This window comes from Bubalus bubalis, chromosome 4 (assembly GCF_019923935.1).
Source record: "Bubalus bubalis isolate 160015118507 breed Murrah chromosome 4, NDDB_SH_1, whole genome shotgun sequence".
Classification (NCBI taxonomy): Eukaryota; Metazoa; Chordata; class Mammalia; order Artiodactyla; family Bovidae; genus Bubalus; species Bubalus bubalis.
The window spans coordinates 87,371,443-87,391,304 of record NC_059160.1 but is presented as its reverse complement, the minus strand read 5'-3'; the positions used below and the strand labels follow the sequence as shown (position 1 = coordinate 87,391,304).

Here is a 19,862-nt window from a genome sequence, read left to right as displayed (position 1 = left end):
CATTACTTATGATTAAGCAATTGGTCATGAGTGAGTGATGAGTGATAGTTGTTCAGTCGAGTCTGACTCTTTGTGACCCCATGAACTGTAGCCTGCAAGGCTCCTCTGTCCATGGAATTCTCCAGGCAAGAATACTGGAGTGGGTTGCCATTTCCTTCCCTAGGGCATCTTCCCGACCCAGGGATTGAACCTGGGTCTCCTGCACTGCAGGCAGATTCTTTACCATCTGAGTCACCAGGGAAGCCAATTTGTCATGCAGATTCCTGATTTTGTTTGTTTGGGTGTTTGTGTGTTTGATCACTAAATGAAGTATCGTTTTTTAGCTAGCCAATAATAGCATATTCAATATGGTTTATGAAGCTAATAAATTAACTCAGTTGCAGCCCTTTTCCCTAGAGATTTTTTTCAGGGTTATGTTCCTTATATAAGAAGACACTCATTTACATATTTTTCTTAGTTATGATGATAATATGCTAACATGAAACTTTAATCTCTAATGATATAGAGTGTGTGTGTGTGTGTGTGTACTCAGTTGTGTTCGACTCTTTGAGACCCCATGGATTGTAGCCTGCCAGGCTTCTCTGTCCGTGGAATTTTCCAGGCAAGAATAGTGGAATGGGTTGCCATTTCCTACTCCAATGATATAGTGACATAGTACCTCTATGATAGTATGAAAATCCAATAATGTATTGTTCCTTACAATCTTAGTTATCAATCACATTAGGATGTCATAGCATATTAGATTTTTGAGCTCAACTTCTTTTTAGGGAAGAGATAGCATTAACAATTTAAAAATTATTTTAAAGGAAGTCCCTGGTGGTCCAGTGGTTAGAACTGCGCTTCCACTGCAGGGAAGTTTTCAATACCTGGTTGGAGAACCAAGATCTCACATGCCTTTCAGTGTAGCCATGAAAAAAAAGAAAGAAGGAAACATCAAACTGTGAATCAACATTAGAATAGTTGCTCAATTGGTTAAATGCAATAACAGGAGAGAGCTACCCAGAACAACAGGGGGCTCACAGTAAACATTAGTTTCTAAGAGCTTATTTATATTAAATATCAGCCATACTGTATATTGTGAGGTTAATTGTTAGAAGCTGTGCCTAAACTGCCATCAGAGTTAGGAATTCTGTTTTCTAAATGGAGGAACATAGTCTATTTAGAAAGGAAAACAGGGGCAAATATGAATAAAGTTTACTTAGTGTCAACCAAGGCCTTCAAAGATAGAGTTTTTTTTTAATTTTTATTTTATTTGTTTGCTTTTGGTTACACTGGGTCTTTGTTGCTGCATGTGGGTTTTCTCTACTTGCAGGGAGCAGGGACTACTCTTTAGTTGCAGTGTGTGAGCTTCTCATTAAGGTGACTTTTCGTGTTGCAGAGCACACAGGTGTGCAGGCTCAATAGCTGTGAAAGTGAAAGCATTAGTCACTCAGTCATGTCCAATTCTTGCCCACCAGGCTTCTCTGTCCATGGAATTCTCCAGGCAAGAATACTGGAGTGGGTTGCCATTTCCTTCTCCAGGGGATCTTCTTGACCCAGGGATTGAACCCAGGTCTCCCGTGATGCAGGCAAACTCTACCTACTGAGCTACCAGGGAAGACCTCAACAGCTGTAGTGCAAGGGTTTACAACATGTAGTTGTCCAGAAGCATGTGGGGTCCTTCTGAACCAAGGATCAAACCTGTACCTGCTGCATTGGCAGGCAGATTCTTAACCCCTGGATCCTCAGGGAAGAGTCCCAAAGACTGTTTTAAGCTAAAAACTAACCCCTTATTCTGTATTGATCGACATGCCCATTGCTTTAGCTGATTTCAGGTAATCAGAAATACACACATTTGACAACATCCCTTTGACAAAACTAAAAAATAGTACTAGTGGTTGTAATCTGAGTGGTGAAGGTGCTGGCGAGCAATGAGATTCAATAACAAATGGATAATAATGGATCGTATCAATGACAGGTTTGTTGGGAGATTTTAATGAATGCTACAATTGCACTCGTCTCACACGCTAGTAAAGTAACGCTCAAAATTCTCCCAGCCAGGCTTCAGCAATACGTGAACCGTGAACTTCCAGATGTTTAAGCTGGTTTTAGAAAAGGCAGAGGAACCAGAGATCAAATTGCCAGCGTTCACTGGATCATCGAAAAAGCAAGAGAGTTCCAGAAAAATATCTATTTCTGCTTTATTGACTATGCCAATGCCTTTGACTGTGTGAATCACCATAAACTGTGGAAAGTTCTGAAAGAGATGGGAATACCAGACCACCTGACCTGCCTCTTGAGAAACCTATATGCAGGTCAAGAAGCAAGTTAGAACTGGACATGGAACAACAGACTGGTTCCAAATAGGAAAAGGAGTATGTCAAGGCTGTATATTGTCACCCTGCTTATTTAACTTCTATGCAGAGTACATCATGAGAAATGCTGGGCTAGAGGAAGCACAAGCTGGAATCAAGATTGCCAGGAGAAATATCAATAACCTCAGATATGCAGATGACACCACCCTCAGGGCAAAGAGTGAAGAAGAACCAAAGAGCCTCTTGATGAAAGTGAAAGAAGAGCGTGAAAAAGTTGGCTTAAAGCTCAGCATTCAGAAAACGAAGATCATGGCATCTGGTCCCATCACTTCATGGGAAATAAATGGGGAAACAGTGGAAACAGTGTCAGACTTTATTTTTGGGGGGCTCCAAAATCACTGCAGATGGTGATTGCAGCCATGAAATTAAAAGACGCTTACTCCTTGGAAGGAAAGTTATGACCAACCTAGACAGCATATTAAAAACCAGAGGCATAACTTTGCCAAGAAAGGTCCATCTGGTCAAGGCTATGGTTTTTCCAGTGGTCACCTATGGATGTGGGAGCTGGACTATAAAGAAAGCTGAGTGCCGAAGAATTAATGATTTTGAACTGTGGTGTTGGTGAAGACTCTTGAGAGTCCCTTGGACTTCAAGGAGATCCAACCAGTCCATCCTAAAGGAGATCAGTCCTGGGTGTTCATTGGAAGGACCGACATTGAAGCTGAAACTCCAATACTTTGGCCATCTGATGAGAAGAGCTGACTCAGTTGAAAAGACCCTGATGCTGGGAAAGATTGAGGGCAGGAGGAGAAGGGGATGACAGAGGATGAGAAGGTTGGATGACATCACCGTCCCAATGGAAGTGAGTTTGGGTGAATTCCATAGTTGCTGATGGACAGGGAGGCCTGGCGTGCTGCAGTTCATGGGGTCGCGAAGAGTCAGACACGACTGAGAAACTGAACTGACTGACTGACCAATGATATAATTTAGTGGGATAATTCTAGTGATTTTTAAAAATTTATACTTTCAAGACCTGTAAAATGTTCCCCCCGCCACCTCTTTTTTGCCTCTTAGTTTTTACAAACTCTTATGCATGCATGTGGCTCAAAATACCAGGTATAGTTGAAAGTTCCCACATGAGGAAAGAAAGAAAAACACAATGCTATTTAACACTTATTAATGTGAAAAAAACAGTAACATGTTCTTTTTGTTTGTTTTTTGGTAGGTTGTCCTGCGAACTACTTCACTATAATTGTTCCTTTCAAAGAATTAAAAAGGTAAGGTTTGAAATTCATCTGAAAGGCAGTGCTCAATGATGTGAGCTTCCAAATAGGAAAAAAAGGAGAACCAGTACTTTGTGCTGAAACAGATCCAGAGTACAGAGTTCTACAAGTGTTTGGTGCCCATGCCTGGGGCCACCTGGCACATTGACCAACCCTCTCCCCACACCGGCTACTGGTCTTGGGATGAACAGGAGCACAGGAAGGCTCAGCTTCAGGAAAATCTTTCACTCTGGCTGCCCTGGGCCATCTCAGGAATGCAGGGCTTTCCTCAAAAGTTTTAATGTTTCTGGGGAGTCCTGGGACCCACCGGGACTGGCAGTGCCACTTGGGTGGAACATTTCCAACCTGGACAAAGGTCTATCAGTCTCCATCCTTCAAGGCACTCTTTAACCCTCGACCCTGTGTGTGATGTCCCCACTAGCTTCAAGGTGCTCCAGGACTCATGCTCTTGGAGGCATAGTCCCTGACCATGACCTGGACTGCTTCCAGGAGGGTGGACTTCTGAGCTGACCGCTTTTGCAGGCTGGTGAAATATTTCTTTCATGAGATTGTGACCCCTCCCAAAGGGGCTGACACTCTGATGTGAGATGGCTTACTCACACTGGATACAAGAGATGATCAGGCCTCTGGGATGCCAGGACAGAGTGGCATCCCCCACCCCCAGCTTTAGACTTGAGCTCAAGCAGCATCAGTGCTTCCCTGTGCCTGTCCTGACTGTGGCTTCCTCCGATCAACACCCAGGGGCAGCGGGAGGCTGCAGGCATCTCTTACCCTGTGGACCTTTCACTGCTGGGTAACCCTATCCCTCTGTAAGTTCCTTGCCCAGCTGGGCAGGCCTCTGTGGTGGCCAAGCCTATCTGCTCTGAAGGCTTTCAGATCATTGCTTTAGAACACTGACTGGCCCTTCTGATTTGGATTCTCCTTTGCCCCCAGGGAATTTGGTGGCTTCATGATCCCCTGGGATAAAGGGAGAACATTTCTTGCAGTTTTACTAACTTTACCCACAGGCCCCTCACCTACCCTGCTGGCTGGTGGCAATGGGTGGAAGGTAGGGGTGGGGTCAACAGGGAAAGAAGTCACATTATGGGAATGTAGTGAAAGAGAAAACAGAATTGGAAGACAAGTTGTTCTCCCTTTATCCTATAAAATTCCACTCTGTAAACTTGATATGACCCCCAAGTAGATTGTTGCTCACATTCTCTGGATGAGATTTGCTTCTGTGGTTGTCATCAGTGGAGCACAGTTATTACTTTTGAGAGAGTCCTTGGAAACCAGTACTCACAGGCTACATGACCGATGAGCCAGTACCATACATAAATGTTACAAACAAACAGCACTAAATACATGCAGGGGTGAGGAGATCTCTTTGGTGTCAATACAAACGTGTTTCAGAGAGTGATGACATTGTGAGTAATAATACCATGCTACATTATTTTTTGATGTTCACTTGCTAAGTTGTGTCCTACTCTTTGAGACTGCAACATGCCAGGCTTCCCTGTCCTTCACTATCTTCTAGAGTTTGCTCAAACTCATGTCCATTTATTTGGTGATACCATCCAACCGTCTCATCCTCCGTCATCCCCTTCTCCTCCTGCCTTCAACCTTTCCCAGCATCAGGGTCTTTTCCAATGAATCTGCTCTTTGCCTCAAGTGGCCAAAGTATTGGAGCTTCAGCTTCAGCATAAGTCCTTCCAATGAATATTCCGGGTTGATTTCCTTTAGGATTGACTGGTTTGATCTCCTTTTTGTACAACGATTCTCAAGAGTCTTCTCCAGCACCACAATTCAAAAGAATCAATTCTTCAGCAGTCAGCCTTCTTTATGGTCCAACTCTCACATCCATACATGACTACTGGAAAAACCATAGCTTTGACTATATGGACCATTGTTGGCAATGTGATGTCTCTGCATTTTTTTTTTTCTTTCCTGTTTTTTAATATGTTGTCAAGGTTTGTCATAGCTTTTCTACCAAGTAACAAGTGTCTTTCAATTTCCTGGCTGCAATCACCATCCACAGTGATTTTGGAGTCCGAGAAAATAAAATCTGCCACTGTTTCTATTTTTTCCCCATCTACTTGTGATGAAGTGATGGGACTGGATACCATGATCTTTGTTTTTTGAATGTTGATTTTAAGTCAGCTTTTTCCACCCTCCTCTTTCACTGTTATCAAGAAGCTCTTCAGATTCTCTTCTCTTTCTGCCATTAGAGTGGTATCATCTGCATATCTGAGCTTGTTGATATTTCTCCTGGCAATCTTGATTCCAGCTTGTGAGTCATCCAGCCCAGCATTTCAAATGATGTACTCTTCATTTAAGTTTTTTGGGGGGAGGAGGAAAATATGAAATTATCCAAGAATAGCACAGTTGATGATAAAGACCATGAAGAGAAAGAAGATCTCGGGACCTAGACAGAAAAAGAAGGTCCTTGGACATTTGCCACAACTGGATGATAAATACATATCAAAATATCTCTTCCACTTCTTTCTATCCATTATTCTGAATCTTCATCAATGAATCACTATACTTTCCAGGTGCCCACATGTTTTGTAAAACATATTTTAATCACAGTGTTTAGTTAGACAGAGCCTTTCAAAAAACAAAGAAGACTGGGACCCCGTATACCCCACATAGGGGCAGCTCTGCTTGGCTGTGACCTTTTCTTTCAAAGTTAGTATAAATTGACTCACTACAGAGTATCATGTTCTGTATCGAATGCCTTGAGATCATAGGACAAAACCAAAACCTGTGTGATGTAGCCACGGCCCTGGAGAACCACACTCTTGGTGGTTACACAAAATTCAGACATTTGAAACACATCAGGAAAAATGTAACAGTAGACATTGAATGGTGTTTAATTAGACACATCTGAAAATAAAGGGCAGAAATGGTCATGGCTCAGGGTTTTGGAAAGGGCAAGTTCAGTTTGGGCTGGTGTCCCCAGAACCGCTTGGTGGCTCTTGATGCAGGCACTGAAGTTCCAGCTGGACTTGGACCGGCTCAGAAGTATACAGACAGTGGACTGGGTGGGGGTCAGTGGGAACCCTTGAGTAGGGAGACCTGAGGACACTCTGAACTGAAGAAGGCACAGCCTCTGTTTTCTTGGAACTAGGCTCTCCCTGAAGAGCGTTTGACTGCCGTGGAACAGGCGTGGTAAGCCATTAGGGAACCCTGCCCTGCCTTGCCAACAGGTGAGGTTGATGGAATACCCTCTGGGGTAGAAGTCTCTCATTGGGAATAATCTCGGTGGTTTCTTCAACACCAATTTCTTGACATAGACCTAGCCCAACAATCACACTCTTTCCTGTCTCTCTTGCCATCCTGTTTCCATCCTCCTGCTGCCCTGCTGGCCCCAGTTTGGTTTCTGAATTTGCTGTCTGCCCTGGTGTCCAAGCTCAAATGTTGGTCTTCTCCTTGTATTCCTAACCCAGCGTCGACTCAGTGTTACATGATAGCAGGAGCCTTGGACTTTATGTCAGAAGACCTAGGGCTGAGGCTGGCTCTGTGACCCTGGGCAGGTCACTGCATGGCTCGGAGCTTCTGTTTCTTTATTTAAAATGGAGATAATGATGCTTCACTACTTATATTATGGGGTGTTTTGAGGAGAAAAATAAAGTACTTTAGCTTAAAAGAGTAATGTGCTGTGCTTAGCCATGTCAGACTCTTTGCGACCCTGTGGATGGTAGCCCACCAGGCTTCTCTGTCCAAGGAATTCTCCAGGCAAGAATACTGTAGTGGGTAGCCTATCCCTTCTCCAGGGGATCTTCCCAACCCAGGAATTTAACTGGAGTCTCTTGCATTGCAGGCAGATCCTTTACCAGCTGAGCTACCAGGGAAGCCCTAGAAGAGTATTATCTAATACTTAAATAAAACTTATTTTGTGTTGGGCAATTGTCTAAATGTTTTAGATATATTGACTATTTTAATTCTCAAAACAACTGTATGAAGAAGAAGCTGTTAATATGGCCATTTATGGTGGGGAAGTTTAGGCACAGAGAGGTTAAGTAATTTCCCAAAGAGTTAACACATTTATTAAATATAAGACCTGGGGTTTTAACCTGGCACCCTGATACCAGAATCCGTCCTTTGAACAGCCACATTAAATTGTTTATCTAATTGTTGCTATAAGAGCTAACACTTACATAAGGCTTAATGTATTCCAGTGTGTGGGCTCAGTCACTCAGTCATGTCCAACTCTTTGTGACCCCATGGACTTTAGCCTGCCATGCCAGAGATGGTTCCAAATGTCCAGTTAACTCACTAAAATCTTACAGAAGTCCTTGGAGGGATGTGGAGGCAGGTACTGTTGTCATCTGTATTTAAATCATTTGTAAAAACTTCCACAAATGGGAAAATGGAATAAGTAGATGTAGCTTTCCCTGTTCCTCCCACTAAGTGCAATTGAAAGCCTTGTACATTACATAAACCAAAAACAGGAAGGCTCAGAGGGATGGAGAGAAGGCAGGCTGACAAGGGACTCAGAATCCAAGGAACCGTATGATCATGAGTTCCCTGTATTTTCTTTTTTGCCTCATGTATCTCAGACTTGGAGCTGAAGAAGCTGGCAACTTGGAAATGCCAATGAGCATGGACGAAAGAAGCCCCAGCAGACGCCTGCTCTCTCCAGCCAAAGGAGCAGCCTAGCAAGACAGAAACCTCTTAGACAGTAACTGCTCTTCTCCAGCCAACCACTATAGCAAATCTGTGGCCCCATTTCCACCCTTGCCAGTGGCGAGACTAGATCCCCGCCCTTGTGAGGCTTATAACAGGAGCCCCATTCTCTTTGCCACGATCGTGTCCGGAAAGGCAGAATAGAGAGCCAGGACATTCATCCATAGCCCTGGGAGATAATGAGGCCTCCTCCCGTGCTGCCAGTGGAGATCAGCAGAAAGCCATCTGTCACGAATGTGGTGCCCTTCCCCTTTCCCCACCCCTGGGAAAGTGTCAAAGGAGGTCTAATAGGGTGTCAGGATTTCCCCCACTGCCTGGCGGTAGTGAGGTCCTCTTACGTCTGCAACAACATGTCAGTGAGGCTGTGAGAGGAGCAGTCATGAAGACCTCCAAGCTGTCCACCCAGAGAGGTAACAGCACCACTGGCCTAGTGCAGAGCCAAACTCCCACCCACGCCCAGCAGTAAAGAGGAGTCCCACCTCAGGGGTCCCCGACGGCCAAGTGGAAACCTGTGCTTCTACCCCCACCTGACAGTGAAGAGGTGGTCCCTGCTCCCCCACCGCCCCCGCCCAGACAAAGTGATGTTACAGGAAGCCAGAGACAAGGAAGGCTTAAAAAAGATCAGAGTCTCCTAACAGAGGCTTCCCTGGTCACTCAGTGGTAAAGAACCCCCTGCCAACGCAGGAGACGTGGGTTCCATCCCTGGGTTGGGAAGATCCCCTGGAGAAGGAAATGGCGACTCACTCCAGTATTCTGGCCTGAAGAATTCCATGGACAGAGGAGCCTGGTGGGTTATGGTCCCTAGGGATGCAAATGATTTGGACAAGACTTAGAGATGAAGCAACGACAACAAGAGCTCCTCACAGAAGGCCCCATATGTCCTGGATTCAACTTTAAAAACCGCTCATCACACCAAGAACAAGGAAGAGCTCAAACTAAATGAAAAAAGACAAATCGATAGATACCAACACCAAGATGTCAGAGACGTCGAATTATCTGACAAGGATTTCAAGCAGTCATATAAAGAAGCTTCTGTGGCTTATTTCACTTAACAAAATGCCCTCCAGGGAAGCCTTTCTTGGGAAGGAGAGTAAAAATAAGAAAATTAGATCCATATGTGCTCATTTTTTCTTATTTTTCCTTCTAATATCTTAAAGAACTCTTTGACAACTTTCTGAAATAGTGCATCCGAAGTGTCCCCTAACATAATGATTAGAATTTCTCTAAATCTACTAACTCTCTTAACAACTTAGAATGTGTGTTATAGAGACATTGGTTGAAAGATATTTCACCATTTCTCATATACTGGCTTTTATTTTATCGACAACTCATTTCATACAGTTTCCCTTGCTTATTTCCCCAAATCTCTTTTTCTGACCTTTTTAAATCAAAAAGCAGAATTTAACTATAAAGTTGTACCCCTGAGATTTCTGATCATAGTGTCAACAAATTTTCATCATTTTGTTGTTGCTGTTACCTCTGTTTATATAGATTAATTGTTATCTTTTATCTTTAAGAATCTTTGTTATCACTAACAAGCTCCTATTTTCCTTTCTGGTTTTGTATCTTTTTTCCACACCTTTCTCAAACTATAATCTTGCTTTTCTTCTTTATTTCCACCATGACATTTTACCAATACTTTGTCCCTACACTGGAAACCTAATATTATTTATTATTATTTTTCTTTCTTGCTCCTGTGAATTGAAAAAGATAGATTTCAACATTTCAGTAAACTTCTTTTTCTAAATTACCTCAGAACTAGAGGTCTCACGTCAAGTGCTTTACACAACAGAAATCTCAGAATCAATTTTCGTTTTTCACTAGCATGAAGGATGACAGAGAGATTATACAAAATCTTTTTTTCCTATCCTCAGGTACTTAGAGAGAAGATCCTTTGAAAAGGAATGAAGTTCAGAACTATCTGGGACTAACATGAGGTCTCTACAGAGTCGTGCATCATGGAGTCAGCTGGTCCAGAGACTCTTGTAATAGATGATTTCAGCTCACCAACCAGTGCCCGTCATCAGCACTAAAGCGTGTTGGGCAGTGCATGTCCCAGTGTTAAGTGCTCTTCTCCTTAATTTTCCTGATGAAGGAGTCTCAGCCATAAGGTGTTTTGGATAACCACTATATCTCAGGCTGGGAGGGCTCTGAGGTATTTATTCGTGAGATTTGACTTTATTCCCCCAAATCCAAGTCAAATCAGCCTAAGTATAAATAACTCATCTAGGGAGCTTCTGGAACCCAAGGGAAGGATTAGTGTTCCTCTGGGATCTCAGCTTCTTATTTATCCATGGCTGGGACAGTGGGCAAGATAAGATTAGCTAAAAAAATGATGGAGCAGTTCTTTTAAAATACTAGAGTACTCTCTGAGGATATTTATTTGTTTATTATAGTCTGGCAATACTTTTCAATAAAGCTTAACATTTGCTCTGGAGGAAAATGTTGCTCCCTCACAATTCAGTCTGAGCCAGATGGGGACACTTTATTCCCCCTGGCAATACAGTCTGTGGGAGCTGCTATGAAATTATGAGAATTGTGGTATTTGGAGGGTGGGATACTTGAAAGAACAATGGGTTGATGGGTGGAAACCCAACATGATCCCAATTCCCTCTGTGACACGGAGCAAATCCAGCTTCTGGACATTTTTTTGTTTTTTTGTTTTAATTTGTGTGGAATTAACCAGTAGTTTTCAGATTTTTACAGTATGAAAACTCTTTTTAATTTCAAAAAGTTATGGATAGCATGTGTAAAGGTATCAACTTTGTTGCCTGGTGGAGGGGAGAAAAAAACCTGTAAGTGTATATTAGTTTTAAGACTTGCAGCAACTCCAGTCTCTGTAAGTTCAAATGCTGCAGACTGGAGCCAGTGATCTGGTTGACTTTGCAATCCCTTCTGGCTCTGATATTCTGGGATTCAAGTCAGAAGAATTTGGACTCCTTAGAAAACATTCATTTATTCAAGAAGAAAGCTGACATTAAATATTACCAGACTCAAGAGCAGCATTAGAAATTTTGAGAGAGATGGATTAAGGCAGATTTCAGGCTCAAAAAAATCTGAGCTGAGAGAACCTGGAAGAGGGACCAATACTAAGAGCAGTGGGAGGCACTGAGAGACAGAATGGGGAGCCTGTTACATAATGTGGTTCTATTTTGTGCCCATCTAAGCTTACTAAAAAACACTGTTGTGGTTGGACCAGCCTTGTGATTTTATGATTGCAACACACCCTTCAGAAATAATTATCAGGAAAACTTTGAAGGAATAAAGGTTTATTACTTACAAGGCCTAGAAATTGCATAGCACACACCTTGGCTCCTACAATGAGGTCCTAGGTAGGAAGATAATGCTTTGGAGCCTGGGCTTCTGCTTTTATTGGGGGCCTAGGGTTTTGTAGTTCACTTATTGAAATCAACCAAGATCTGTAAAACAAAGGAACCTCCTTGGAGGGGGAGGCCTGGGTTCAATCCCTGGGTCGGGAAGAGGCCCTGGAGAATGGAATGGCTACCCCTTCCAGTATTCTTGCCTGGAAAATCCCATGGACAGTGGAAGCCGGTGGGCTGCCATCCAGAGAAGTCACAAAGAGCTGGACATGACTGAGTGACCAACACTTTCACTTACAGGAACAGGGTCAGATGTCATGATGGCTAACCAAAGGAAGCAGGGAGAAGGCAATCTTGACTCTCTGACAGGTGGACCAACTCTTCTGATCTTGAGCAAATATATTATGTAATAATATTTAAATATGAAATAATAATATAATTAATTATATGTGGTAACATTTGTTCTATTAAATAGTGTTTGCATATAAAGGCATCAGGACAGTGGGTAGTATAAAGTAGGCTACTTTCCCTTCTCCTTAATCAAAATAACAGTTGATGTGTTACTTACAGCCTTCTAGTTGTTGATCAGTCACTGTCATGTCCACCTCTTTGCAACCCCATGGACTGCAGCACGCCAAACTTCCCTGTCCTTTGCCATCTCCTGGAGTTTGCTCAGATTCAAGGTTAGCACCAGTTGAGCTGACATCAAGAAGTTACTGGCAATGTTTGGGGGTAATTTCTACATTGTATTGATATGCTCACAGAAAAAAGATCTTTGTAGCTTGTCTCTTTTTTATGTTTTCAGTATTTTGTATGCTTCACATAAAAAAAAAAGAGATTGATTCTCAAAGACATTCTGCCTTATAGTACTCTTCCTGAAATTTTAAGGACATCTGAACTTAACAGTTTTTATTTCCCAGAGTTAAACACAGATTGGGTATTAGGTTGAGGATATCAAGTCACATTTCTACCCAAATAGTCATCTAACTGATGAGAAACAAGACAAGCAAATAGGGACAATCCTCAAGAATTTTTTTTTAATGTTATATATTGCGGTTCATAATTCACTGTTTTTTAAAAAAATATTTGTTTATTTATTTTTACATTTTTGGCTGTGCGGGGTCTTTGTTGTTGTGTGTGGGCTTTCTCTAGTTGTTGCAAGCAGGGGCTACCCTTCACTGAAATACACAAGCTTCTTATTGCAATGGATTCTCCTGCGATGGAGCACAGGCTGTAGGCACGTGGACTCAGTCATTGTGGCGCATGGGCTAAGTTGCCCTGTATCATTGGGAAACTTGCTGGACTTGGGATCCAAGTCCCCAAGACCCTTGGGACCCCAAACTTGGGATCAAACCTGTGTCCCCTTTATTGGCAGATGGATTCTTAACCACTTGGCCACCAAGGAAGTCCCTTGAGAATTTTTAAAGTTAACAGTTGTCAAGATTTTTATAGATTATTAATATTTTGATTCTCATTTTCAAGCAAATATTCCCTTCAGATCAGATCAGATCAGTCACTCAGTTGTGTCTGACTCTTTGCGACCCCATGAATCGCAGCACGCCAGGCCTCCCTGTCCATCACCAACTCCCAGAGTTCACTCAGACTCACGTCCATCGAGTCAGTGATGCCATCCAGCTATCTCATCCTCTGTCGTCCCCTTCTCCTCCTGCCCCCAATCCCTCCCAGCATCAGAGTCTTTTCCAATGAGTCAACTCTTCGCATGAGGTGCCCAAAGTACTGGAGTTTCAGCTTTAGCATCATTCCTTCCAAAGAAATCCCAGGGCTGATCTCCTTCAGAATGGACTGGTTGGATCTCCTTGCAGTCCAAGGGACTCTCAAGAGTCTTCTCCAACACCACAGTTCAAAAGCATCAATTCTTCGGCACTCAGCCTTCTCCACAGTCCAACTCTCACATCCATACATGACCACAGGAAAAACCATAACCTTGACTAGATGGACCTTTGTTGGCAAAGTAATGTCTCTGCTTTTGAATATGCTATCTAGGTTGGTCATAACTTTCCTTCCAAGGAGTAAGTGTCTTTTAATTTCATGGCTGCAATCACCATCTGCAGTGATTTTGGAGCCCCAAAAAATAAAGTCTGACACTGTCTCCACTGTTTCCCCATCTATTTCCCATGAAGTGATGGGACTGGATGCCATGGTCTTCGTTTTCTGAATGTTGAGCTTTAAGCCAACTTTTTCACTCTCCTCTTTCACTTTCATCAAGAGGCTTTTGAGTTCCTCTTCACTTCTGCCATAAGGGTGGTGTCATCTGCATATCTGATGTTATTGATATTTCTCCCGGCAATCTTGATTCCAGCTTGTGCTTCTTCCAGTCCAGCGTTTCTCATGATGTACTCTGCATAGAAGTTAAATAAACAGGGTGACAATATACAGCCTTGACGTACTCCTTTTCCTATTTGGAACCAGTCTGTTGTTCCATGTCCAGTTCTAACTGTTGCTTCCTGACCTGCATACAAATTTCTCAAGAGGCAGGTCAGGTGGTCTGGTATTCCCATCTTTTTCAGAATTTCCCACAGTTTATTGTGATCCACACAGTCAAAGGCTTTGGCATAGTCAATAAAGCAGAAATAGATGTTTTTCTGGAACTCTCTTGCTTTTTCGATGATCCAGTGGATGTTGGCAATTTGATCTCTGGTTCCTCTGCCTTTTCTAAAACCAGCTTGAACATCAGGAAGTTCACGGTTCACATATTGCTGAAGCCTGGCTTGGAGAATTTTGAGCATTACTTTACTAGTGCGTGAGATGAGTGCAATTGTGCGGTAGTTTGAGCATTCTTTGGCATTGCCTTTCTTTGGGATTGGAATGAAAACTGACCTTCTCCAGTCCTGTGGCCACTGCTGAGTTTTCCAAATTTGCTGGCATATTGAATGCAGCACTTTCCCTTAGAAGAATAGAAACTCCCTCTATTTCTCCAGCACATTCAAGTAGAAGCTCTAAGAAAAACATAGAGCTTAGAAGAAAGTGTTGATCCAAATATGAATCAAATTAACTGTGGTAGTGTACTGAGAAGTTCATGCAATGTAAGGAAAGTAGATCCTTTACATTCTCTTTGAAGTTGTAGAAGTGTTCTGACAGAGGAATTACATTATCTTTTTTCAATGAATCACGTTACTTGATTCTTCAGTGAATAATGATCATATACTCATGTACTGTGAGTGATGTGCTGTTTTCACTTTTTAGAATCAACCTTAATAGCAAAGCATGTTTAGATAACGACATATAAATGTTCTAATCTAAACCTGGAAATCTGTAAATTGATACTTAGCTGATAGAAATTGAAAGTGGATACATGAGAAAGAGGAAATAGAAGTTCCAAACAGAGAAAATAGTGGGGAGAAATCTATCAAAGAAACAATAGAAGACATTTTTCCAAAATAAAGCACATGTCTCCAGGTTGAAAGATTGGACTGATTGCTCAGCTCAATGAATGAAATATATGTCCACCATGAAGTCACATTGTTGTGAAATTTCAAAAGCCCAAGGATAGAGAAAAGATCTTGAAAACTTCCAGATAAAGAGAAAACCACTTTAGAAGTAAGTCAGAGGAGAAATACTGTATGATATCCCTTATATATGAAATCTAAAACGAAATGATACAAATGAATTTACTTACAAAACAGAAAGAGACTCACAGACTGAGAGAACGAACTTATGGTTGCCTGTACACACTGCTATATTTAAAGTGGATAACCAACAAAGACCTATTGTTTAACACATGGAACTCTGCTAAATGTTATGGGACAGCCTGGATGGGGGTGGGATTTGGGGGAGAATGGATACATGTTCATGTATGGCTGAGTCACTTTGCTGTTCACCTGAAATTATCACAACATTGTTAATTGGTTATACCCCAATACAAAATAAAAAGTTAATTCCAGGAAAAACTAAAAACTGAACAAAAAAATGAAAAAAAAAAAGAGAAAGACACTTTATATACAAAGGACTGGTTTTAATAATGGCATTATTTGTAGCCTTGTTCATCTTGCCACAGAGATTTTTTTCTTCCACTCAAGCCAATATTACTGTAGTCAAACCCTTTCTCCTGAAAGCCTGTCTTCTGAGTTTTACCCTGAACTCTTCCCTCACTGCCCTTCTTGTTCCACACACTGAAACTCTTCCTACAAGGTTCTATCAAATACCCACAACGATCTCATCTCTCTTTAACCCATTTCCAGATCTGACTCTGGGACAGACTAAGTGAATACTGGCCTGGATCTGCCTCTTTGCTGAGAGAGGCATCTCTTCAGCTGTCTTCTGTTGTGGGCAGTACTGAGTGTGGAGTTCTCACTCCAGGCCAGCTGGCCTCAGCAAGGTTGAGGAGATTGCCTCCAATCTGCTCTTGTCACAACAAGATATTGATAACTCCTTTTTTTTTTATCCTGCTTGGAGCTAAGTCAATCTATAAACACTGTCACACCATCACTAGAATTCTCTCTGCTGATTCTGAAACAGATGAATCTACACAGCATTACTATCAAGTGGAGACTGCGAGGTAGCAAGAGTTTGCTTCAACTGACAGCAAATGCATGGGTGGGTGGGCACTGTGCCTGAGGAATGCTTAAGGATTCATGCTTGAATTTACATATTTGTACAAGATCAAAACCCCTTCATTACTTTGTTCTGTCTCTGCTCTCCCCAATTTCCCTGTATTTCTCACATGACGGTCACACAATACTACACTCCCAGGGACCTATTGGCCTCCACACATTTATATCTTCCACTGTGTGTGTTAGTCGCTCAGTTGTGTCCAACTTTTTGCTATCCCAAGGACTGTAGCCCACCAGGCTACTCTGTCCATGGAATTCTCCAGGCAAGAGTCTGGAGTGGGTTGCCATTCCCCTCTCCAGGGGATCTTCCCCATCCAGGGACTGAACCTGGGTCTCCCACATTGCAGGCGGATCCTTTGCTGTCTGAGCCATCGGCTTGTTCCTGACTTCCATTACCATTTCATTATTCCATGCATTTTTAGGTGTTCCTGTGTCCTTATAGCCTGCAGATGTCCTTATAGCTTTCATGTATCATTTAGTTTTTGATGAATAGCAAATTACCACAAAATTTAGTTTTGTGGTAAAGTAACTGTTTTTTAGCTCATGACTCTGCAGTTTGGCTATTTGGACTGGGTTCATAAGGGTAGTTCTGATCAGATTGGCTGGGGATTGGCTGGTTGGAGGACTTCAGTTGAGATGACTCTTCTTTACTTTAAGTGGTTTCTCATTTTCCAGCGGGTTCTTCTGGGCATGATCACCTAGTGACTGCATGGTTCCAATAACAAAATAAAAGACGCTGCAAGGCATCTCCCCCCATTCAATTTTATTGAGAATAATCGGCACATGTCACTGCATAAGTTTAAGTTGTACAGCATGATTTATACATGTTATAAAATGATTATCACAATACAGTTGGTTAACATCTCTAATCTTCTATAAGTACAATAAAAATATTTGATAAAAATCTTCTATAGGTACAATTCTTATATACTTTACAGTAGTGTTAACCACTCTACAGCCATCATGCTGTTCATTACATTTCTAGTACTTATTTAAATTATAACTAGAAGTTTGTAACTTTTGACCAGTTTCCTCCAACTTCCCTCCACTTCCTACCTCTGGTATCTTATCTGATGTCTTTTTCTGAGTTTGACTTTTTATTTTTATTATTATTATTAGATTCTACACACATATATACAGTATTTGTCTTTCTGTGTCTGACTTATTTCACTCAACATAATGCCATCAGGGTCCATCCATGTTGTTGCAAATGGTAGGATTTGCTTGTTATTTTATGGCTGAGTTATACTTCATGTATATATATGTCCTCAATATGTCCTAACTTTACGCATTCATCCATTGATAGACACTTAGGATTTAGGTTGTTCCCGTGTCTTGGCTATTATAAGTAGTACTGCTATCATGCTGCTATGAACATGGTGGTGCACTTATCTTTTTGAGTTAAGGTCGTGGATATAGTCCCAGAAGACGAATTACCAGATCTCTTAACTTAATTTTTAAATTTTTAAGAAAGCTCCATACTGTTTTCCAAGGTGTCTGTAACCAACTTATAATTCCATCAATAGTGTACAAGAATTCCCTTTTCTCCACATTCACACCAGCATTTGTCCTCTCTTCTTTTGTGGATCATGACCATTCTAACAGGTGTGGTGTGATGTCACACTGTGGTTTTAATTGCTTTTCCCTGCTGCCCTCGTGGCTTAGAGGGTAAAGCGTCCGCCTGCAATGCAGGAGACCCGGGTTCAATCCCCGAGTTGGGAAGATCCCCTGGAGAAGGAAGTGGCAACCCACTCCAGTACTCTTGCCTGGAAAATCCCACCAACAGAGGAGCCTGGGAGACTGCAGTCCATGGGGTTGCAAAGAGTCGGACACGACTGAGCGACTTCACTTCAATGACTGGTAATATTGAGCATTTTTTCATGTACCTGTTGGCCTTTTTTGTATTTCTTCCTTGGAAACATGTTTACTCAGGTTCTTTGACAATTTTTAAACTGGACTGTTTGCTTTTTTGCTACTGAGTTGTATAAATTTTTTATAATTTTGGATATTAACCTCTTATTGGATATGTGCTTTGCAAATTGTTTCCCCATTCTGTAGGTTATCTTTTTATTTTGTGATTGGTTTCTTTTGCTGTGCAGAAGCTTTTTAGGTTGATGTGATTCTATTTGTTTATTTTCTATTTTGTAACTAGTACTTTAGGCGTGATTTCAAAAATATCACATCAAGGAGTTTTTTCCCCTGTATTTTCTTCTAGAAGTTTCATGGTTTCAGATCTTTCATTTAAATCTTTAATTCATTCTGAGTTTTAATTTTTGTGAGTGGTGTAAGGAGTCAAGTTTCATTTTCTTACATGTGAATATCCAGTTTTCCCAACACCATTTATTGAAGAGAACGTCTTTTCTCTATTGAGTATTCTTTACTCCTTGTCAAATATTAGTTGACTGTATATACTTGGTTTTATTTCTAGTGTCTCAGTTCTGTTTCATTGGTCTATTTGTCTGTTTTGATGCTGATAATATACTTTTTAAATTACTATAGACTTATAGTATAGCTTGAAATCAGGAACTGTGATACTTCTTTATTTGTTCTTCTTTCTCAGGATTTCTTTGGCTATTTAGGGTCTTTAGTGTTTCCACATAAATTTTAGGAGTGTTTTTTTTTTTTCTATTTCTGTAAAAAATGCCTTTGGAATTCTTGATAGAGATTATATTGCATCTATATATTATTTTTGGTACTATTGATATTTTAATTATATTAATTATTCCAATTCATGAACATGGGTTACCTTTCCTTTTATTTGTGTCTTCTTTGATTTCTTTCATGAATGTCCTGCACCTTACAGAGTAGAGAGCTCCAAGTCCTCTTGGAGCCTAGGTTTGGAACTCAAACATTACTGCTTCCAAATGTTCTATTACAGTAAATTTCAAGGTCATCCCAGATTCAAGGGAACCCTATCTCTTGGCAGGAGGAACTACATAGTATTATAGTCACTTTTATAGCACACTATATTTCAGTGGGAAAAAAAATGGGGGTAAAGGAGGAAAGGGATAGACAACTTTTACTTTTCATTTATACCATCTGTTTTGTCTGAATTCTTAGAATCATGTATACATACACATTATTTCTATAATGATATTTAAATATAAGTTCAAATATTTATTTTATTAATTAAAGTTACATGCCAGGGTAATAATCCAGACATTTAGAAGGACTCATGATTTTGAGTCACAACAGCTAATTCAAGATATGTCTTCAGATTTCCTCTGATTGTAAGGTCAAGATTTCCCGAAATCTGCAGCATGGAGCCCAGTACATGATACATGATAAATGCTTAATAAATGTTTGTTGAATCTGAATCTGAATGAAAAGATGGGAGCAAAAAAGATGTATGTATCAGGAAAAATTGCCTTAAAATATGTCTTAATAATTTAGTTTATAATCAGCTTTTATCTTGCAACTTAGAATTTAGTGGGGAAGAAAAGAGATTTAACTTCCATACAGTGGCAAGCATGGGCTGCTGGATGAAACAGCAGCGTGTCCATTGCTGAAAGTCGCAGTAGTTGGAAATTATAACCTACAGCAGAATCAAGGGAGCCCTTAAATTCTAGTCCTAAAAGTCACCAGTCTGATTAAAGAAATAATGTACCTTTGCAAATGCCAAGGATGCTCTCAACTATTTCAAGCGGGACCTTGGAAAAGCACCCAGAAGTGCTATTAAAAAAAAACAACAACAAAACACCTTTCTTTAGCAGCTACAATACACAT

At 41.2% G+C, this 19,862-nt stretch overlaps 1 protein-coding gene across 1 annotated transcript in view; it reads right to left on the bottom strand.

The window, feature by feature from the left end:
• Positions 1-1,240: 1,240 nt before the first annotated feature.
• Positions 1,241-19,862, bottom strand: part of PCED1B (PC-esterase domain containing 1B) — a 259,218-nt gene continuing 240,596 nt past the window's right edge. The window contains exon 8 of the transcript XR_006550571.2: positions 1,241-1,404. The gene's annotated coding sequence lies outside the window, so the exon portion shown is untranslated. The remainder of the gene's footprint in view (positions 1,405-19,862) is intronic.